This window comes from Haliaeetus albicilla, chromosome 13 (assembly GCF_947461875.1).
Source record: "Haliaeetus albicilla chromosome 13, bHalAlb1.1, whole genome shotgun sequence".
Lineage (NCBI taxonomy): Eukaryota > Metazoa > Chordata > Aves > Accipitriformes > Accipitridae > Haliaeetus > Haliaeetus albicilla.
Window position 1 is genome coordinate 17,393,961 of NC_091495.1, and position 23,490 is coordinate 17,417,450.

A 23,490-nucleotide genomic window follows, 5' to 3' on the forward strand; every position below is an offset into this window, starting at 1 on the left:
TGAATCCAGGTGGCATAAGCAACTGCTTGCAGAAAGAAATGTTTAATAATAGTTTAAAAGTAATTAGATGAACAGCCCCTCCCCTCCTCCCCCCATTCTATGCTTTGTAGCTCCACCATTACAGCAACAGTTTTCAGAAAAATTGCTCCAGTAATCCTACTACACTGTGACATCTTCTACAGGGCACTTAAAAAAAAAAAGTTGTATTTAACATTTGAAAGTTATAGAAAAGATTGTACTTTCACAGTATGATCAAATGAATGCCATTATGGCAAATTTAAATCTCATAACCTTACTACATTAGGTCACATAAATCCCTCATAACTATAAAAATACAGATCTGAATATCAACAAAATATACTGCACCCTACAGCTCACTCAAATACATTCTTCTACCTGAAGGTACAGGATTTAAAAAAAAAAAAAAAAGAAAAAAAAAACAACAACACAGAACCAGACAAACACAACACCACCACACATACACTTGGAAATTAATTTCATTTCAGTAACTGCAAAAAAAACCCCTCTCCAGCATAAAGTCCACAGAAACTTCTAAAGCTCTTTTCCAGTTAATCCAAGGTAAAGCATTCCTTCCAGAAAGGAAATCTGTCTATGCAGGAAGCTCTTCAAACTCTGCTCTGCAGTCTCTGCTTTTCTAGCATGAATAAAAGAGCAAGGATAATAGAATTTTGCATTTTAGTTTCTCTTAAATCACATAGTACTAGCCAAACAACAGTTTATTATAACACCAAGCATCTGGGGCAGGACATAAAAAGCATTATGAATCTCACATGACAAGTGAATTTCAGACCATTATTAGTAGCAGCAGAATGGCCCACTTCAATAATTATATGTAGGCTCTCAACAGTTTGATTTTGCTTGTCCATTTCGGAGACCTCCATAGCATGCTAGAATAACATCCTAAGAAGAAATCGAAGTGTGAGCATACTGCCAGCAGCAAAGGGGAAAAAACGCTACGTAGACCAATGGTAGGGACTTGTATGGAAATTGTTCTATCACTCCAGAAGTTTTTTTATCACCTGTAACAACTAAATTGTACTTCAAAATATAAATCCAACTTACTGTAAACCTTGTGAGGTTAAAACCTTGGAGAACTCCCAGACACTTTTGCTTAGAGAAGCTGGTACAGTAGATTTCCAAGGACTTTTCCTGCATAAAGCCAGTCAGGACTGCCTGAGAAAGGAGTCACAAACGCAAATCAGAAGACTCCTGTGCTAACTGGAAAATTACAGCCAGAAAGAAAGGGAGACACACATAGGGCACATACATACAGCAAAACAGCCCCCAACGCTAATCAGAAAGGAAAAGGTATAAGACTAGTAGGAATATCACCTGCTGCTACTACTTACAGAAGTACGACCAAAAAGGCAAACCACCAAGGCTGTGCCCTTAGAAAACATTCTCCTCGAAGCCTGTTCCTATAACTAGTGGTCCCACTGGGGAAAAGGAACAACCTGTGTTATGCAGCAGCCTGTCAATGAATCGGAAGAGGTATCACATAGGAAGATGGGGGAACAAACACTTCCCGTGCATTTTTTTTTAAACCACTTAACTCAAACCACCTATGAAAAGAAACTTTACCCAAAACCAGGGGGATACAGCTTCTGATTCGGTAACAGACTGCTACATCACGTGCAGCTACACCTTTTCTCCAATCCACCAAACTAGCCATACAGTAACACTCCCATTCAGCTTAAACAGGATGTCTTCACTCCTGAAGGATATGGAAGATGTGCATCTGTTCTGCATGGCGAGAGCCACAGCAGACTTTACCACAGCAATAACACTCGTTTCAGAGTCTTGCAGGCACAAGGGGAGTTGAGAGTAAAGCACTTTCTTGCTTGGTGACTCACTACCATCCAAATCACTGGTTTTCAGCTCAGAAACATGACTCAGCTCAAAATACACTTTACGTACTTTGAAGCCCTATTGTTCCCCAGATGACACCCCCCTTTCCTCAGATCCGTTGACAGCATTCAAGAGGAAGGACTAATGGAGCTAAATTTCACCCCCCGTGCCTGGAAAGGGCATCAGTTCCCAGGCAGAGCCACGAGACTAAGCCACCTCACAAGCCCCTTCCTGTCCCCGAGGAAGGCGGGGAGCACAGGAGACAATCCCAGCGGAGGCCCGCAGCCCCACACCCTCCCGCCTCAGCCCCGGCCCCCCCGGGGCGCTGCCACCCGCATCCCCGGTCCCGCTCACCCGCCCCCCGCCCCAGCTCTCGCACAGCGGGGCCGCCCGCCCCAGTTCAGGGAGACAGGAGCCCCGAGCAAGCCTTTTCCCCCGGGCTGGGGGACAGCAGGGAGCAAAAACGGCGGCCCAGGAAGAAAACGGCTCGTTTCCACCTCAACGACAACAGGAAGCCCCCCCGCTTAGCCGGCGCCCAGCACGGAGGACGCCGGGGCCAGCGCAGCCCCGCCGGCCGCCGCCCGCCCTGCCTCACCCGCGCCCTCGGCCCGGGCCTGGCGAGGGGCGGGAGGCTTCCCCAGACGTTACCCCCTGCCGCCGGCTGCCGCGTTTGAAAGGGCCGCCAGGGCAGCCATAGCAGAGCCGCCCGCCCGACGCGCCGTGGGGAGGAGCAGGAAGCGGCAGCCGCGCCGCGCCGCAGGAAGCGGGCACCGAAGGGGGGCGGGGGTCGGCGGCGGCCCCGCCCACTTCCCCGCCTCGTCCGCCCGGCCCCGCCCTGCCCCGCGGCGCCCGCCAGAAATGGCGGGCTTCCCGAGCACTGCTGGTGGGGGTTGTGCAGTCCTTAGGCCGGTAGTGCCTGCCGCGCTGTCCCGCGGCCGGCAGGATCTGGGCCGGCGGGTCCAGCGCCGCCGCCAGGTGGCGCTGGGCGCCGGAGCGGTGACCGCGGGCGGGGCGAGGGGAAGCGAGGGGAGCGGCGGCGGGGGGCCGAGGCCGGCGGCGGCAAGCCGGTTCGTCTGCTGGTGCCGCCTGGGGCCTGGGCCCCGGCCGGCGGTGGGCAGGGTGGAAACCGCCAGCCCGTGTAAGTGTGGGTGTCTCCCCCTGGGCCTTAGCAAACCTGGATGAGGGCGTCCGGTCAAGCCAGGTGTCCCCCCTCCCTGCCTCTTCAGGCGGGTGTCGGTTGCAGGGTTCCCCGGGGAGGTCCATGTGCAGCAGCTCTGCATGCCAGGGCCCCCCGCATCCTCGAGGTGCCTCAGGTGCAGCGCGGTGGTGGGGTTTGGTGGTGGCTATCGGCTCTCCCCCTCGTGTTGTGCACGGTGAAGGTGTGAGGGCCGTGGGGCCAGCGCCCCTGCAGTGCGAAAGGATCAGCCGCCCTTCACCTAAACTGAGGGCAAAGACTAGAGGTGCAAAATATCCAGGTTCGATTCTTGGTTGGTGGGAGTTTGAAGGGTGTTAGAAACGTTTCTACTGCTTTTGCTAGCCAAAAAAACCCCACTGTAAAGTGGGGTTAGTTTTTTTTCACAGGGGTATCGGGAAGCAGAAATCACAGTGTGAAGCTGAGATGCTGTATCAAAGGTGACCACAGAAGACATAGAAATAACTACATGCCCTTTCTCTCAGCCCACTGAGTAGATAAGAGCATGTAGATCCAAATATACATAGGATGTTTGTGTTCCTTTACCCAAGCAGACTAGAACTTGAATTATTTTTCCTTATAACTATAAACATTTGCGCTCTAGTGCTGGAAAACAGTGTCCAAGTGTCAGTCGCCCATCTTAAAGTTTCATATAAAGTTATGCTTCCCTGCAATCTCTGCATCTATTCCTTTTTCATCTGTATCCACTAAGTTAATGCTTGGCAGGGATCCTGTGAAGTCCATCTCATGCGTAAAGCTTAATGGGTGCTGGTTTCTGGAGCCATTACTAGAAGAGTGGAGCAAGTAGGCTGTTACATTAAAGCAGCCTTTTGAGCTTCCATTACCCTAAAAGGTATTCTGCTTTGTATCATAAATATTTGTAACTTGTGGTCATAACTACTAGCCAGCTGTCCTCCAGCCTTGGAACAGCAACATCTTAAATGTAACTAAGGTGTAATAAGCTTAAATAATTCATAATATTTCATCTTGACTTTATAATAAATGTGTGTTTAATGGTCTGGAATGACTTTAAACACAATCATGTTCAATGTAGCGTCTCTCTTTCCATGAGGTTTACCTGACCTCTATAGCTTTCAGGGGCCTGGAGAGAGAGAGATGCACATACTTGTCTTTATGCATGGGTTTGTGTCTCTGGTGCCAAATCTTCAGCTGATATAAACTGTCACAGCTCTGTTGATTTAAATAGGGCCTGTGATTTATGCAAGTTGAGGATTTGACTCGCAGACCTCAATAGGACTCTTCACATATTTAAAGGTAATCGAGTGTGTAAGTGTTTGCAGGCTCAGAGCTGATTCACTTGGGATTTTGTCCTAGTAAGAGCTGAGCAAAGGATAGTTTAGTTTAATACTAGGGAAGTATCCATTGCTAAGACTGAGCTGTTGTAATTTAAGCGGCTAATGTAATGCATATGAAATCATGTTAGAACCTCAGACAGTTTTTCAGCTGAAACATTGCCATTTATAATAGGTAAGGTTCTGATTTTTTTCTATTTCAGATCAGATGCTGCTCTTATGCCATTGTGAAAACAACCTTTAAATATAGGAACTCAGTGCACTCTATAACTAAGGACAAAAGATCGTGACTATAAATAGCTTTAAAATCATATTTAAATACTTGGTTGATTATATTTTATAATACTTACAGTGAAACTTTGTGCAGAATATAAAAATACTGCCTGTGTCATCTGACTCCTTTGATGCACTGCATTAAAATTCCTATGTCTAAGTACGTATCATAGAGTCAACTTTATTTTTCTTCTATTAATAGTTTGAAATTAGATTACTGTTCTTGTAAGGATGGGCTAAGCCTATACAACTGATTTTAAAGAAATTACCTATATAAAAAAAATATTTTTTTCATGCTTACCTACAGTGACACCATTCCTTATCTATAATCAGTAATTTTACTGTCTGTTCTGGCATATGTATTGTATCCTGGCAGGTTTTTTTAGATTTGTTTATAGTGACCCCTGCTGCAAAAGATTAAGGCTGACATTTCTCTAAACCTTTAAAAAGGCATTTACCCAATTATTTCAGAGTTCAGTTCAAAAGAACCAACCAGTTGTAAATTCAGTAAAGTATATAAACTTTGAAACTCCCTAATTTGGATCATTTTCAGTAAAATTAGTCTAATCATACAAGGCTTTTTTCCTCTCTTACATGTGTAGGATTTACTTTCTAATACAATGCAATATGATTACAAAGTGAAATAGCTTTTCATGTCCCAGATGTAATGCTTATTCTTTGTGTTATTGTTCTTTGATAAGGGCTAGACTTGACACCAATAAATCATTGTCTGAACTGCTGCGTGTTAATGTTTTTAGAGCTCCACTCAGGAAAGAACATGCTTATGTTTATCTCTATTCAGGATAACAAAATAGTAAAAAAGCAGATTAAAGAATAGGACTAAGTTTAAACACAGATTACCCCTCTGGTTTCAGAAGGACTTAAGTGTTAGCCTATTCCAGTATTGCCCTAAATAGAATGCTTTCTCAAGCTCAGGCTTAAAAATTCTTCAGCACAATGTATGTGTATGTGCTCTTTTACAAGCAAAAGATCCACTTATGCTCCATGCTGGCCAAAAGCTGTGTAACCATAGCTAGTGCAGCACTTCACTTCTTACCTTGAACTAATGGGCCCTGCTAACAGAGAGTGCATGAGCTGCAGCTTTATGCTGTTATGGCTTCCTAGCAGTCTGCAGGCTGGACAAAATAAGTGTATGCTTGCAAAAGATGCTCCAGGTATAACCACAGTAAAATCTCTCATCTATATATTAGTATAAATGTTATCATACATATATATGCCTGATACGTGTTTTTTAAAGCTGTGTTTAAAGAGTATTATTTAGGCTGCAAAGCCAAGCAAAAAGCCACGCTTAGAGTTCCTTGTGTAATCTTTATACTGCCCTTTGTGCAAATATTTACTGATGAATGGAGGCGTCACATGGAAAATTGTGAGATTAGCATAGTGAAATAACCACAAGGAGGCAGAATTAAAATCTGACGAGCAACCTGAATTGTCCCTTTCCCCCCCACTGAGTCCTTCATGTTGCATTCCAGTAGCATTCTCATATGGCTGAGTGACATTTCCTAAGTCTGATAGAAAGGTAAAAGCTAAACTGAGTGCAGTTGTCCCGTATCCTGTATTATCAGTGGGCATTGGGTCCTGTATCTTTTCCACGGTAGCCATAGTTCAATATAAAACCAGTCAAATCTGTCATTTTAGTGTAGGATGATGGATTATGGGTCCTAACAGTGATCAGTGGGAACAAACTCTGCATAGCTGCAATTCTTTCTTTTTTTCTGGGAGCTGGAAAATTGATGCCACCTGAAATGTCAGGAAGGGAGGTGAGCCAGTGGGACAATCTGCTGGGTATTCCTCTCTCCCCCTTAAGAACTGGAGGAAATCCAGTCCTTCGCAGTGTTCCCAAAAATTTGCTGTTGGGGGCAGATGCTGGATTACTTATGGTATGAGAGTGCAACCTGGTTCTTGGCCGCATTGCAGGAACATGCTGAGAGTCGTATGGTCTGTACTCAGGCTTCATAAAGAATGTAATCCATACTCCTGTTTCCTACCTCAGTGCTTTGGCAGCTCGTGAGTTAGCTGCTTCTGCAGCCATTACTGCTGCTTTGGTGATGGTGTGAGCTGAACCATGAGATGTTCATGTGTTTTGTTATCATCTTGGCAGACTGACAAAGGTTTCCTTAGGAGTGCAACTGGGAGAAGAGAATCAGTGATTTTTAACAGTCCATTTCTCAACAAAAGGTGACAACGTGTAATGACATAAAGGTATATGCACATAGAGGAGGCCAGAAAGACAGAAGAACTCTGCTGGTGCCCTTAGCTTGTCAGACACCGGAAGGCCCCAGTCCAGAAGTAAGATAACTGCATGAACCTAAGCTAATGAGCACTGCTGAGAGGCAGGGTATGTTAGTTTGGGCATGGTGCCACATTAACATGACTCTACATCTTCCAGACGGAAGCTAGCTTATGTCTAGGCAGCTCAGAGCATGAGCAGAGCTTGCTTGTATGTGTCTGCACATGTCTGCGTGGCCTTGCAGAAGAAAAAGCAGTCATTTCCCAATTAATTAGAAAAGGTCTTTGAAAACAATGCAGACATAAGAGCATCTGCCAAAAAAAAAGCCCTGCTTCAAAACCTCCTCAATTTCTTTTTGTCTACAGCGCCTAGAAGAACATGGCCAGTGTGGAGTCTACTGTACGTCTTGCCAATATACTCTAAAAGTGCTTTTGTAATACCCATCTGTTTTTGTTTTCTTCTGTTTCTTCCTGCCTTATATTTATACTGAAAGGTCTCTGAGAAAGAGACCATCTCACTGCCTGTGTTTGTATGAAATTACAGTGTGATGGAATCCTCATCTGTGCCTCTGACTCCTAAACACTGTTGTGTGCCCAGCAGTGATATGGGTGACCTGTATTAAGTAACTAACTGTTTGATTTGGGACTGATAGAAATGTCAATCAGCAGAAGCAGAGATCTGTCAGTAAATAGTTTGCACTGTATTCATATTCTCTACTTTTCAGCTGGACAAAGCATCCATATTTTTATTTTGTGTGGAAGTGAGCACTTGTAAATGGAAGCTCCATGTCACTGTTACTTTCACCACTACTGCAAGCTTATCACTTTGGTCTGATAGTTAGACCATACCTTTAGCCTGTGCCCTGCCTATCTAGAATACTAATGTGACCCCCATTGTTTGAATGCACCACAGTCTTTACAGTATTTATTGTGATGCCTTCTCAAAATGAGGGTCCTCTATGCTCAGATCCTAAGTTCCACTTTGAAGAATACACTGCAACCAACTTCCTTAGTCCAACACCTACCAAATGTACTGGCCATTGATGTGTAATTGCTCTGTACATGTTTACAGCAGCTCTTCTTTGTGTGTAGATGATGCAGGGTGCATGGTCCATATGATGTAGAGTCCCTATGCACATACAGGATGAAATACCTATTGTCAGAGTGTGTCTGAAGAGCTTCTGAATTGCTCCGGAAAGCACTGGTATTTATTCTCGCAGCCTTGTTTCCCTGTTGTGAAGGACAAAAGCACAGACAAATTACGTGCCTTGTGCAAAGGCAGAGAACCGTATCCTGCATCTTAAAAATCCATTGGTATTCCATACGTGATCTATTAACAGTGCAGCTGCATAAAGGAAGATAGTGTGGCTCTTCTCCCAGTTGATCCAGCAACTGTTTTGCAGAATTACTCCTGAAACTCCATTATGTATTAATATGTCTGTATACATAAGGGAATGGAAAAAGAACTAAGTCTTGGAAGGCAGGTAAGGGATACCAAAGCATGTTTAGACCAACCTGTAGACTATTGTTCCCGGGTTACTGTGTGCACCTATTTCAAAAGAGGAGGTCTCATCAGAATCAGAAGCAAACAGTAGCTTAGGGATTGCTAGAGGGCAATTCTACTTCTGTAGAGGTCAGTTCTGATTTCTATAAATAAGCATGCTCAAGATTATAGTAAACTTTTTTCTAGGCTGCAACAGTTTTTTGGAAAAAGTCACATTTGGGAGAATCAGAACTAAAGTACTTCACTCAAAGTTAGTCCATTGAACTAGCAAAACCCATTATTCCTGCACTATTATCCATATAAAAGCATTTATCCTCTATATTCTATCCCATATATACATATATATATTTGCCTATCAGTTCTCTGCATGTGGGACTAGGGCGCCTTAGAGGTAAATCAGTCTCCAATTTCCTTTGCTGACTCTGCAGAAGCACCCAGGTCAGGACCTTCAACAGCCACGAGGCTGCATGTCTTGTTACAAAAGGACCGAATCCATCACTTCAGAAAACAGGAGATGATATTGGCAAGTGGAGTGGCCTCAAAATGTCTCCACTATTCCCGTCTGTTTGAATAGCAGCTTAAGTGCTTGTAAATTGATCAGATGCTTTCAGCAAGCTATGAAAAGGGCTTTGGTCTAGGGAATATTAATCTGAATCTCAGACTCAGTTTCCTCCTCTGCTACAGATGTCCTGTGTGACCTTTGATGAGTGACTCTTTCTGTGTTCCTCATTGTTAAAATGGGCTACTGGTAACATTTCCTGAAATGGTGTGTGAGGATAAATAATAACTATGATATGCTCAGGTATTAGCCCATAAAGGGGCTGCATAAGAATCTTATATTTTACAGGAAAATTCCTGCCAGAAAAATTTTGACCAGTTCCAGTCAGTGCATGGACAGTAACAGTGTCTGATGTTTACCATGTTCCCTGCCTGTTAGTTACTGGCACAACAGTTTGTACAGGCATACCTAAACAGTTCTAACCAAGCAATCTGTGGGTAATTTTGAAACAAGAAAGTTTGTATATAGTCAAAACAGAGTCATAGTACTAGATATCCTGATACAAATTATCATTTAGAGAACTTCTTTATTTCTCAGTCATCATTTCCTCTCTCTTCCCATCTTCGAAAGCAAGCTGATGCTTTAAAATCCACAAAAGGGTTTTTATGTGTGTGACCAAATCCATACAACTGTAAAGATGAAAATAAGAGTCACATAAGGCCTTTATCACTGGCCTGAAATTCCACCGTCTTCAGCAGAGCTGTGGCTGGAGATGGATTAGCCTGATCCTAGATGAGAACCGAGAAAGATGCAGCTCTTGCTGCAGGGAGAGACATGTCTTCCCTTTAGATCCAGCCCCTCTGGAACTGATGACTGCCACCAACAGCTACTGCTGGAAGATCCTGCTAGACCATGGCATGGCATTCCCCAGGTGAAGTTAAAGCTTGCTTTCTGGTTGTGATTGTAAGGCGTGTCAGTATTTTTACTAGTATGGCAACCTGCAGTTTTGTTAAAGATACTTTGAAAATGGCGCTGTTAACAATCCTAGTGACCATTCTTTTAAATAACTACCATCAGTCTTGCAGACTCAGTCACAATATCTGTTCAGTTTGAAGTGTGCACAGTATTTTGTAACCAGGTCAACATTTTGAAAGTAACATAAACATATGTAATGCCTCATCTTCGCTAAATTTAAAGTGATCCAGCGACCTCAACTTTAATAGTACTAGCAGGCCTAGAAAATGGCCGGTTTGGTTGGTTGAATTTGTCTCGATTATCCTGCAGCATCGCGGGTCATTCCTTCTCTGACAATAAGTTCCAAAAATTCCAGTGAATGGAGAATGTTGACACATAAAACTTGGTTGCTATTTCTGTAAAATAACTATTACAGTAACTAACTATATATAGCCAGAAGTAATTGCTTCTGTAAATAAAATACCAGTGAACACATTACAAGATTAAAGAGAAACTTTGAGCTTCCGTCACAGCTATTTGCTGACTCCCACCCATATACACCCGATGACTTTGCAGTCATAGCTCTGCAATGCCACAAGACTTAATTTAGGATATGCATGGCATATTACACTTCCTCACATTCCTAAATGAAGCGTTCTTCCATTAGCTGCTTAGTTATCATTTTAGCTGGCCACTTCACCTTTCATTGGTGAAGAAAAGTACAGTCATTTCATCAAATATACTGCAATGCAATTATTTGTTAGTCTTACTTTATAGTTAGGATTTATAAATGCATAATAAAGGCTTTAGGTGGCTGTGGGGATTTGGATGTATTATTTAGACAATTTTATTTTGAAACTCCCACTCTTTAAACAAAGTCTCTTTAAAATGGCAGTTACGTGTAGTAAAAGTGAGATAAATTGCTGGAAGATCAGATCAGAAGTGGTTTATCTTAATAAATGTGTGACCAATCTTTGAGAGGGAAGGTGGCATTCAATAGCTTGAATACCATGCTGCTGGAGGAAAGACACTGGTTAAATACCTTTGAAGGTAGATTTACAGTGATCTCTACCATTCAGTGAAGGAGAAGAGTTATTGCCCATAAGCTGTGGGGTTTCGCTTACCACTGCTGGTAAAACTAGAAAGCCTGCTCACACTTTATACCTTTTATTGGTAGGGATTTAACAAGTTCACAAGTGAGAAGTGTAGAGGGCACCTACATAAGGGTTTGAAAGTCCCTTATTTTTTTTCCTAGTCTGTCATTATTTAGACAAAGCTGGTTTTGCAGGTGGACCTTTTGGAAAGAATAGAAGTCTATTCCTACAAAATACCTTTTGCTTATTCGGTCCTTATTGTTTCTATTAATATTATCATAAGATCTGGGAGCTGCTGTGATGGAGCAGGATCCTACCAAGCTGTAGGTAGAAGAAAAGCAGACCAGCATTGTGTGTATTTGTAGGTGTGGCAGTAAAGGAGAGTTTTGAGTCTGAAGCCCAATGGGCAGATGTCTCCAGGGAACTCCTAGGCATAAGGGCAGCATAGGAAAACCACTTCTGTATTTGAATTAAAACATAAGAAAGGAGTTCTGCCTGCTTCTTAGAGTTAGAGATCAGAGCAGGGTGTTGACATCTTGTTAGGAAGGAGCCATTGTAGGCAGAGTGGGGATGGGCTGTGTAGGAACCTGAAAGTGAAAATCAACAGCATGAGTTTATGCAAACAAGAATAAATGAGAGCAACCAGTATGTTGTTTTAGACAAAAACCTACACAAATGCTTACAACATTCTGAATGAACAAGAGCAGTGCAGGAATACATCTGTCATAACGAAAAAAGCAAGCTGATGCTTCATTGTGTCTTGGACAGGCTGTGATTGAAGATTTCACTGCCGAAAAAATCAGCAAGACAAACTCTGAATATAATTCAGAGTAGAAGATGACGCCTATGTTATTAGACCTGACAGCAATGTGACAAGAAAGCAGATAACAAGAAAGATTCACTATGGGCAACAAAATCATATAAACTTGTTTGGTTTGTCTCTTTGTATTTGAATATGTTTGCAACAATTCAACATCAGCTCCTCCAAAAATGCAGATATTTGTGTTCTCAACTTGTTGTCAAACAAAATGACATCAAGCAGCAACCCATACTTCAGCAGTGTTGCTTCTGTAACAACAGTAATTAATGCTGTTGACGGGCAATAACCCAGTGTCACAACAGCATCCCAGTCGTAAATAGACATGATACCAAAGAGTACTCCCATTACTCCCCCTTTGCGTACCTAGATAGATCTTTTCTGCCCAGTTTAAGAAACACTTCTCCATAAAGTGCTTTTGTGAAAAAAGGCAAACTGGAAGGTTGAAAGATAAACACAGAGATGCAGGTCCCAGTGCTTGGCCCATTAAAGGAGACACTGAGTAAGTTTCCTGTAGAGTTTGGAAGGGCCCTCTATAGAATTAAATAAATTTTGGTTTGCCCTCCTAAAAGAGCTTTGGGAAGCTGTCTTGTAAAGCAGAAGGATATGGGCAGGTATGTCAAAGAGCTGTTTGAAGGACAAATCTAGAAAACATTCCTGTCCAGGACAATTCCCAGGAACATGTTTAACTTTAATCATGCAGTGTAAATCAATCCTGTACTTCCCACCTGTTGAGGATGGAGTTTTTGTGCCTTTCCATTGCAGTGATTGCACCCTTCCAGTGCAGTAACTCGCTGCTACTTTGTCTCCCTGATCTTCAGCTAAAGCTCCCTGAATTCACTTATGTCAACTGGAGAGCCAGTTCAGAAAACTGTATAAGCACAACATGTCCTTTTTTGTTCTGAAGCACTTTGCTGAAGTTACAGATGTCTTTTTAACCTGAACATATGCTTCACTACATAGTTTCACGGCTTCAGAACAGCTATGGTACAACTACAGGCTGTCTCCTGAGGTAAATAAGCACCCACCTGCTAAGCTAGAAAAAAAAGAAGAAAACCATTCACATTTTATATTCCACATGGTGATGCACTGTCCTTATGGAAAAAGGTGAGTGGCAATGTGTCACAGCTTGCCAACTTCAAATACATTTCTGAACGCTGTGTTGCATCGGTAGACTTGAATTTCCGAAGTAAGGAGTACTAAGTTTCAGTGAAAGACTTGAACTGTTCTATTAATGACCTAATGGATGAAGTAGGATTCAGTGTTTTTTACTCAAACAATCCCAGACTTGAAATATTTGAACTCCATCTCATTTCTGCTTGTCTGTTTTCCTGGTAGATATTCACATGGATCCAATCATCAGATAAATTTCTGAATCAGCAGAAGACATCTGAAATCTTTCCAAAAATACAAAATAGAGGTCATTAAAATTAGGTATTTGAATCCATTATATCTCAGTACAGTTCTGTAGCATTAAAAGGTGCTAAGTACAATGGGAGCTTTGCCTCATGATCTTGTCATCATCCCTGGACACCAGAACTTGAATATTTAGATATCTCAGTGCATTTGAAATTGTTAGTTTCTGTCCTTTTAGAGTGAGAAGAAAAAGAAACCTAGACAAAGTTTTCTTGAGGAATATGTCTGATTCAAAACTCATAACTTTAAAATAATTATACTCATTTTTCCAGGCTTGGCATTTCTTAGATCACAACAAAATAAAAGAAAACCACCCCAAAACAAACTAGGTGTGATGTTTCTGTCCTCTGCCATTATTGAAATATTCAAGCATAAAATATAATACTGAAACATCTGAAAAAAGGTTATGTAATTAATCCACACATAACTTAGAAATGTCTGGAATTATATTACTCAAATTTTTATATTAAAAATATTAGGCAAAACTAGAAAAGTTTCAGGCCAAAAGAAGTATTTTGTAAACTTATGAATATATCAGCACAGACTTGGAAAAATGTATTAGAATTGTAGATTAAATTCTACTTTGATTATACTGGATAATAGCTGTTTCTGTGATAATAAATACTTACTAATTATAAAAGCACATTACAGTTTTTAACCTGATTGCTATCCCCCATTTCCTTCCTCTCCCCCTTATGACTCTTTCATGCAGATCGCAGCTTTCTGTATTTCGGAGCAAGTGTAAGCTACTCCCATATGTTGGAGGAAGAGGTGCATAAAGGAACTGGTCCTTTAATTTATAAATATGTGTTTATCCTAATAAATAAAGTGCCAACATTTCTCCCCAGGCTAAATCTAGTGTAAAAAATTCAAATACAAACTGGAGCATAAGAGCACAAACCAGAAATCTCATTATTTTGAAAGGGATACAAAGATACATTAATGTCAGTATAAAAAAAGAGATTAAAACAAATAAATGAGGGAAAACAAAACTGAAGCAATGATGTACTACATGATGTGAACAAATATATACTTTTAATTATTTATTTTGTGAAGAATGAAATGGTGTGGGGACTGTGGTACCTACAAGAACAGTAGAGTAATTCAAACGCAGAAATGTTAGTATTTTCTCTATGCTACTTTTTTAAGTATCACATCTAGATCTTTAGATGCAGTGAATTTCTTCCACTTCCCCTAAGGATGGGTGAAGGATATTGGATTCCCCAGACTCAGATAGAATGTTAAAACCGTGGATATTGAGGATCTCCCAAGGGACTCCTTCAGTTATATTAGTATTAGAGATGGGAAACATTTTTCATGAACAGCACTTCAGAAAAATGCCATGCCTTTATAATTATGACATACATTTTCATCAAATTATTTTGACAGTTATGGTCAGAACAAAAAAATAAATACACAATTGTTTTATTAATATTTAATCTTTTTTTTTTTTTTCAAAGAAACACTGTAACTAATCTAATTTAAAAATTTTAATTAACATTCAGACTACCTGGAAAAAAGCATTCATATAACTTGTCCTATCTTGGATTTATTAAGAGTCAACAGCCCTACATTTGATTCCTTTGGATCAGTGTGGTGGGCTGCTTTGGGGAGAATTAACTCCATCTCAACCAGATCCAATACAACCAGTTACCTATTTGACTTTACAAGAGCAGCATTAGGGCAAGTATACCGCTATTAGTTCATTTAAATTCTGATAACAAGAAGTAACTGACATAATTGTATGAGATTTAGATGAAGGCAGTCAACTCACACATATATTTTTGGAGTGTCTGTTTTCCTTAAAAAAAACCTCCAAACTACAAAACCCAACCAAACAAACCTTTTTTTCATATGAAAACTTTAAATTCCATGATGGATTATTTTCAGGTGAGAGCTAGACTGGTTTCAGATACTGGACATTTGTAGTCTATGGTATACCTTTTTTCTTTTTGCCCCAAAATGCTTGATATGTCCAAAAGCAGAAATATTTATGGTAGAGAGCAAAAGGATGTCTTTTAGAAGTTATCTGCTAAACATAGATAAATCTAGACTTATTTTTGAATGTATTTAGATAAAATTAAAACAAAACAAACCCCCTGTTGTTTTCTTTGGTTTTCATAAGGAAGAAAACCTGTTTTCTAGTTAGGTCAAATACGATTTTTCTTTGCCTTTATAGAACAGCTATCATATCCTAAAATGAAAGTATGAAAGTCAAGAGGGTGCTTTGAGGATAGACATGTCAAAGTTTTGTAGATAGCTATATGGTTACAGAGGTATCATTACTAATTAAGTAGCACTAACTCGGACATGCAGTGCTTTGCTTGGGCTCAGAAGTTCCCTGTATGTCATGGGAATGGATCGTGTCCTGTCTTGCTGCAAGTGTTCTGCTTTGCAGGATCATATCTTTTGCTCTCTGCCTCTCTGTGTTAGAGGAAACAAGGGGATTACAATGAAGGAAGAAATTCTTTGTGTTATTGAGAGCTTCTACAGCCCAGTACAGAAAAGACTAAGAAAAAGATGTGAAGCTTTTAGCTAGATAGACAGTGAGGTGGGTATGTTTCGGCCATGTAAATGCAGAAGAAAAATGGAGTATGACAAACTTAGAACCATACCCACAAATGTAAAAAGGAGAAAGAAAAGTAAAATAAACTGTGGAGGAGTAACTACGACCTGCTAATCCTTTGTGTCTTTATTCTGTTCGTGAACTCTAAAGTCATGAGTAGTTTAGTGGTCAACTGTTTTCTATTCTGTGTTTGCCAGTAGAGGCCTATTAGGCATCAGCATGTGGGAAAAGACATCTCTGTCAGTCCATACCTCAAACTTTTCTCCCAGCCTTGACTCCCTTCCTTCCCTTATGAGAAGTATGTTAGAGCAAAAACCATTGCTGGGCTGTCCGTGTCTTTAAAAAGTTGAAACTGCCACCTACACTAGGAAATGAAGCTTGGCTTTAACAACTTTAAAGACGTAAATATTATGTACTTGTGTAGCTAGGTACTACATTTCAGTTCTCCAAAGGCATGTGCAGGAATAAGTCTATTGAAGAGTCCTGAATTCTGATGTTTCAGATTGTATAGTGTTATGCACATACATATAGGCCTTTTTAGGCTTTGGCGGTCATTGTAACTGGTTAATGAAGCCAGATAGAAAACACAGCTCAGCATGTCCTACATGGCCTGAGTGGCAATACTGCAAATACTGTAAATCATTACATCACTTCTTTATTCTGCCTTAGTTTCTCAATTTTAAAAAGTTTGAGTTCTTGAAGACTACAGTGGGGAAAGGCTGGAGGAAGACTGTGGGAATCATGAGATACAGGTTTTATTAATGACTCTGTTAATGACTTCATATGTGACTTTAAGCAGGTGATTAGGACTAAATTCTCAAAATTGTCCACTTGAGATATCTAAAATATCTCTAGTCAGATATTTTACAATTAAAGCCCTCAAAATTCAGAGGCACTTCCAAAATGTAGCCCTTTAATCATTCTATTTCTCACTCCTCTGCTCTGTAAAGTGGTGATAATACCTACTTTTGAAAAGCCTGTTCTTTTTACATTTAATTCATACTACTGAACTGATGCACAATTTAAAATCATTTTAAAAAATCAGCAGAAGCTGGTAATGATAGTTACACCTTGGGCACACTTATTATTCCACTGCAGCTTATCAACTGTGGAATGAGTTTGCCTTGGAGCGTCACACATAATAGTGACAGATGCTCCCAACCTGTTGCAGGGTGCTGGGTAAGGCAGTAGGATGAAGCCCAGCAATGCTTCAGCAAAGTGCATACACCCTGCCACTACTCTCAGGAACCTTACTACATCCGGCGATGGCTAGGCACACAAATATCAAGTTGCCCTGACTCAGAGCTTCCCCTATTTTTTAAATTTCTTCTGGTGTACTCACACTAAATACTTCAGCAGAACAGTAGGTCTTTCTAGCCTCTTCTTCTGGGAGGAATATGCTGTATCCTGCCATGTGTTGTCTGGCTTGCCCTCCTGTAGCGTATGAGGAAGCGGAGAGTCAATTCTCTTTCCTGGAGGCAAACACACTCAGATTTCCTCAAAGAGTTTCTTTTGGGGAAGTCCACCTCCAATGGGGAACAGCTTCCAGCATCAATAATACTGTGGTACTCTATGGAGAGCAATAAAAAGAGCAAAAGCCAACAGGAGCATGGATAAATGACTCAAAATGCATTGGGTGTCCAGCCTCAGGGGGCTGTTACAACCTGAAGACCAGCTTTCCCATGATGAATTGCATTTAGCACTAGCCTATGCTTGTTCCTTGCCTGAAATTGCTTAGCTGGTAGAAAAGAAAGGAATGAAGAGGATCTGTCCTTTTGCCTACTTAATCTGCGTGGTTGGTTTGTGTTTGGGTTTGTTTATTTTGTTTTGTTTTGTTTTATATGATACAAAATCATTCATTCAAGCAGCATATATACTGTGGTTTTTTGTTGTCTTTTTTTTCTGTGTGCTCAAGAAAGCACCAGCCTGGAAAGGCAAGACTGAAGTTCAAGTTCCTGTCCTCTTCTGGTTCTGATGCAGAGAGTGAGCTGTACCTTTAGAAAAACACTTCTTCCAAGGCTCACCCTGTGTGCGTGGAGAGGCCGTTCTAGAGCAGGGGGTTCTCTCGCAGCCTGATCCATTCCAGAATGCTCTCTTTGTAACTCTGCCCCAAAATTACTCATAGCAAGGACAATCCAATCATTGAGTCTGAATATCAACAGACTCCTATTATAGTCCTGAGCAATACCAGTTAACTGCAAGTTTCCCTGCCCGAGAAACCTGTTGTAAATTCTCAAGATGAGGGCTGATAAACCAAGAACAAATCAGATCTGGGTTTTACCCTTCACAAGTTTCCAGCAACTCCATGTCTAGAATAGCAACAATTCTGCAAATGGTAAACTCAGAGTGAATTCTGCCAGCAAGGAAAGCTACATACGCAAAGGCTGAGAGGATACATGTACTAGACCAAATGGAAGCCTATTTATATATTTGGTGTGCATTTCCAGTATAGAAATGCCACTGTATTTTACCAGAGACATGTACAGTGCTGAAATTTTTTATATCGGTGTAATAAAATCACCATCTACAAGCAAGAAAATAATAAAAAAACCCACAATGATGACAGTCCCTGGCATAGCTGTGTTTGTCTGGGACCATACCACTCTACAGCCCTGCCTAACTGAGCCAGAAATCTTTAGCCTAGATGTGACCTAAGCATGTGTTCTGTAATTGGTGATATGTTTTTGTAGCACATGCAGATATGATTAAACTGGCTGTAATCTGTCTAGCTTACATAAGAACTGCTAGGAAGGTATGATATCATGGGTTTTAGTATTGGCTAGCAAACTAGGTGCATACTTGAAATCAGGCTGGCTAGTAGATGCTGCACTGAAGTCACCATGCTACTGTCTCCCAGAATCGGGTACCCTAAAGCTGCAAATCCCACAGTCCCACATCAGTTGCAATGCAGCTGTATTCCAAGAGATTTATTCCCAATGAAAGCTAACAACTGAGGTAGTGTTCAGTATGTTCTTTAAAAAGAGGTTGGAAAGAGCACCAAAAGTATAATTAAACTAGAGAGAGTTGGAGAGCTAATTAATCACACATTGACAAGATCTCTTTTGCTGAGACATTTCACAGGAACATTAGGAGTGCCTTAAGTAACTTTCTCAGGTACATGCTTTGTGAGTGACAAATAAATTAGTAGGAAATCGGCTGGACATGAGGGAAACCTTGGAATAGAATTGGAGGTTGGACCAAGCTCAATGAGACTGGGCTTTTTCTCCATCTTTAGAAAAGATGAATTAGCTATTGGTATACCCTAAAGATAGTTTGCAGCATGACAGGAGAGAAAATACTCAAGGATGCTTTTTTCATAACCATGTGTCCAAAATTAGATCTCTAAATAACAATTTGACTTTCAAAGATAGTCAGCATTCACCAGCAGTCTTTGATTTCTTGCCAGGAAGGGACTGATCCCACTAACACTCAGCTACTGCACTTGTATAAGCATATCCATTAAGTTCAAAGGAATTCAGTGAATGTATTCATACTAGTGAACATCTTCACATACGTGATGCTTGGAATATGTTCATGTCTGGTGTGGATTCAGAGCCAAAGTTCCTCAAATTTTGCAAGGTTTATAACTTGGGTTCTGGCTTTTATTTCATTTTTTACATAAAGTTGTTTCTGAAAATCTCCCCTGTATGCAAGCTTGTGTTATTCCTAGTGCATCTGTTTAGTATAACTTAAGAAATGATGCTCCTTTTAAAAATAAAACAACACAAAATCTCCTCTTGTTCCTTCATATTGCTGTACTTGGAAAATCCTGAAAATTTGCTGACATTTCTCCAAGGTTTAAGCAGTTCCTCAGGAAAGCACTAGAAACAGATATAACCATTAGTTTCATAAAGACTCAGCCAGATATATTCCCGGGCCACTGGGACTGGGAAAAAAAAAAATCCTCTTGAAAATCCAGTCAAACTATCTATCAGCCTTGGGCAGGCACACCTCAGAAGCAGTTGCAATAGTGGCTGCAGTAACTGAACAAAGCCTCTTGCGAGTCCTGGTCGGACTTGACACACTCCCTCCACCAGATAGTGCTGTTTCTCCACAGAGCTATTGAGGATTCACAGGCCAGGGAAAGGTCAGGGGCTGACTCGAGGTAACAGACTGCCTGCAGCTTGCTCGTCCCTCCCTGCCACTGCCACTGCCACTGCCACGGCCACTCTGCGTGAAACAGGGGAGGCGCAGCCTGAGAGCGATTTGCGCGAGTAAAACCGTGTCTTGGAAGGCTGTTGTCTGCAGATGACTGTGTGCTGGTGTTGCCATCATTGCTACCTGTTACCAGTTTGATGTAGTCTCTTTCCTGAAGTAAGAATGCAAATAGAAGCTGATGCAAATAGGCTGCACTTTTATGATCTCTAGCAGGTCTTTTCCTTACAGCTTTACAGGACACCCTAACCGTGCAGTAGCCTGTCAAGTAATCAGTTGGACTGAGGCAACACTAATGAAAAATCAAAACACCAACCTGCAGATGCTCCCGCAGGTGAACAGCATACGCTGGGAGCAGTCCAGACACAAAGCTATGTGCGGTTGGTCTCAGAGTGCTAAGCAGAGGGACTTCTACCTGCAAAAGTTACTTCTGGGGAGTAGATAGATCTCCTTAACCAGTCCTTAGTCTGAGTACCCTGTAGGCCCTCTGTGTTCTTTTTAAAAAAACACAGCTGGGAAGAATACCTAAAACATAACTAAACTACAGGGCATGGTTTACTACTCTGCGGTAGCCTTTGTGACAGAGTACAGAAATGCATCTAGAGTGTTTCTTATTATGCTTCTGCAGGAGAAATATTGCATGTGCTGTATATTCCTTTCCTGACCACCCTGTAGGAAATAGAAGGAACAGCATTTGCTCTTTAACTCTTAAAGAACCAAACCCGTCCAAATGCACAGCAAGACAACAGAGAAAAAATCCAAGCAAACAAGTATTTAAAAACTTTCAAGTGGAAAATGGTACTTACAGTTGGAATGTTCTTTGCTGTCTGTTACTTAGAGTTTTTGAGACCACTGAGCCAATTTTTCAGATGAACTGCAGGAAGCATTGTAATGTTGCTCAATGTACCCAAATTACTGGATTTTAAGAACATTGTTCCGGGGTCTTCTGGTAAGTTAAAAAGTGCTTAGTGTCAAAAGTTCAGTCTTGACATAAACATGCTTTCCCAAAGTATAGTTAAAAAAAAAATATACAAATAAATGAAAACTGTGCAAGGTATGTGTATTTTCTTAAGCACCATAAGGCTGGAGCTGTCTGATCCTGTGAGCTTGTAAATCCTTATTCATGCAGGCAGTCTTCTTAGGAAAAATGATTTGTGAAACCAAACCTTAGCTTACTTCAGCGCATGGAAGAGTGCAGATGGCTCAAATTAGGTATCGGAACCTAGCTATGTATGCAGTATATTATATATGTAGTTAGCCAAATATAAGGTTTATTTATAGTATTTTGTATGCTGATGTTAGTATCATCTGTGTTTATTCAGACTTTCGTAATATGCATGTGTGATCTCACAGAGATGCTAGGTCATTAAACTCACCATGGAGACTGTGTTTACTTAAATCTTACCTTGGGCATTTGGAATACACGTAGTTGCAGGTCCCTTAAAAATAAACAGAAAAAATTAAACAGTGTATTAGTTTGGCTTTTATGTTTTCCAATATCTAAGGAAATGGAGCATATTGTTTACATTGCCGTTATTGAGAAACAACACAAACACATCCAGAGGAAGATTTAATTAGAGCATTCTTTCTGACACACTAAATATAAGACCAAATAGCTTAATAAATGGTACTGTATGTGCTAGGTTGTGAATGGGAGTGGGAGGAAAGGAGTAGGTGATTCTTATATTTCATGTGGGGCCTGTGAGTATGGCCCTTTACAGAAATAACGCAATGGCTGTATCACGGCTGCTGTGAGCCGAGGAAAGGCTGAATTGTGAAGGAAGATATTTCCCATAATTAGCTCCATATCACAGCTTTGTATCAAGCAATTCTGCTTGGGGATTGTCAAGATGAAAATGAACATGGAGATTTTTACTGTACTTCCATTTTAACTAGTAGATTAAGTGGCAACGGGCACCAAAAAGTCTTTCTTCCATTAACGTGAATGCTCTCATGACCCTTAGGCTTCATTAGTACCATCTTTTCTACTCTGGAAGCACAGATACTGGAGCTATTTCATCAGCTCCAAATATAACACCTGCCTCCTGAGCCATTACCTGTAGAAATCCATAATTATCTGTTTTTTACTCTCCAGTCAGGAATATCAGGTCCGGATCAAGGACTGGGTGCTCATCTTTTATATCCTTACCCAACTGGATCCAGGCAACCGAGTTTCTCCTTTTTACATTGCCTGAATCTTCGAAGCACCCCAGACGCCCTCCGGGGTGCCAGTGCTGGCCCTTGGTTTCTCTTGTGATAATACAGCGAATTCAAACCTCGCCGAGGGGCAAAGTCCATCCCTTTTCCAACGACTTTCTCACAAAAGACTGGCAAGATCAGTAACTAAAAATAAATAAGGCAGTAGTAATTTACGCCAAAGGAAACCAGCTAGGTCCCGAGTACGTTTGTTCTGAGGAAGAGAAAGCCAGGCTGCACAGATTCCCAGTTATTTAACACAGTATTTGGTACCACGGTGATGACAATGACTGGAATCCTACACGAGGTGTAGATAACGTTCAGTAACATAGTAAGTACACCCTTCTGCCCTTTCAGAAGGCTTTTTTCCCCTTTCCAGTACCCTTGCAGGGCAGTGGCGACTGACTCCCGGCAGTGTCCCCTCCTCGGCGCCAGCTCCGAGCCAGGGGCAGCGGGGAAGCGCTGGGCGCCGAGGGGCTGAGCTGGGGCAGACACGGGCCGGCTCCGCCGGGCCAGGTGAGACGCAGCAAACAAAGGGGCTGGCAGCGACCCACCGCCGCGGGGAGACAGCCGTTCCGGAGGCGCTTTCTGCCGGGCCGGGCAGGGCCGGCCCCCCCGGCAGCCTCTCCAGGCCGGGGGAAGGGCGGCCGCGGGCCGGGCCGGGCCGGGCCGGGCCGGGCGCCGGGAGGCCGCTTCCCCTGGCGGCGGACGGCACTTCCCGGCGCTCGCACACCGCGGGGAAACTCTTCCTCCGGCCCGGCCCCCGCTGACGTAGCGGTGTCTCTGCCGCCGCGGCGGCGGCCGGGGGCCACGGCGGGGGGTGGGGGGGTGGGGGCGGGGAGCTGTTGGCGGCGCGGGCCGGGGCTCGGCGCTGTCAGGCGGCGGTGCCGGGGCGGCGGCGGGAGCGGCGGGCGCGTTGCCCGGCGGGCGCGTTGCCCGTCAGGCGCGGGCCGGGGCGCGGCAGAGGGGTCCCGGGGGCGGCGGTGTCACGGGAGAGGAGAGCGAGCGGGCGGGCGGAAAGCCCTGCGGGAAGGGGCGTCCGCCGACCGGCCCCGCGGCGCCAGAAGCGCCCGGCGCGGTGGAAGTCGCGGTGGAAGTCGCCGTGGCGGTCGCGGCAGCGCCGCGCGGCGGCCGGGGGCAGGATCTCCGTGACCAAGCGCGTTAATAAAAGCGGCCGTGGGGCGGGGGGGGGGGGGAAGGCGGCCGGGGGTGGTTTTTCCAGGCGTGTTTCCCCGCTCTATGCTGTGAGGAGGGAGGAGGCAGAGGCCCCCGCGGAAAGCGGCCCGGCGGGCGCGGCGAGGGCGGCCCGCGGGAGTCACGGCCCCCGGTGCGTTTTCCCGGCTGGCGGCGGCCGCGTTGCTCCCCTCACAGGCAAAACTTTGTGCACCCGCG

General features: G+C 42.8%; 1 protein-coding gene and 2 long non-coding RNA genes across 8 annotated transcripts in view; 1 reads left to right on the forward strand and 2 right to left on the reverse strand.

Moving 5' to 3' along the window:
- Window positions 1-2,645, reverse strand: part of SRBD1 (S1 RNA binding domain 1) — a 135,349-nt gene extending 132,704 nt beyond the window's left edge. For 4 of the 5 annotated variants that reach the window (XM_069800303.1, XM_069800305.1, XM_069800304.1 and 1 more), the window contains exons 1-2: window positions 2,518-2,645; window positions 1,084-1,194 (exon numbers count right to left, since the gene is read on the reverse strand). The gene's annotated coding sequence lies outside the window, so the exon portion shown is untranslated. Of the gene's footprint in view, window positions 1-1,083; window positions 1,312-2,517 lie in introns of those variants that run through there. The other variant, XM_069800302.1, reaches the window with a different exon arrangement.
- A 375-nt stretch (window positions 2,646-3,020) lies between these two features.
- Window positions 3,021-16,153, forward strand: LOC138688600 (uncharacterized). 2 transcript variants are annotated; one of them, XR_011327484.1, is made up of 3 exons: window positions 3,021-9,831; window positions 11,717-12,872; window positions 13,104-16,153. It is a non-coding gene; the product is annotated as an uncharacterized lncRNA (long non-coding RNA). The 2 variants fall into 2 exon arrangements; XR_011327483.1 differs by having other exon boundaries at window positions 11,717-16,153.
- On the reverse strand, window positions 13,023-22,470 carry LOC138688601 (uncharacterized). The gene is made up of 4 exons (XR_011327485.1): window positions 21,960-22,470; window positions 21,308-21,341; window positions 20,709-20,848; window positions 13,023-13,162 (listed from the first exon to the last, which is right to left on the reverse strand). It is a non-coding gene; the product is annotated as an uncharacterized lncRNA (long non-coding RNA).
- Window positions 22,471-23,490: the final 1,020 nt, after the last annotated feature.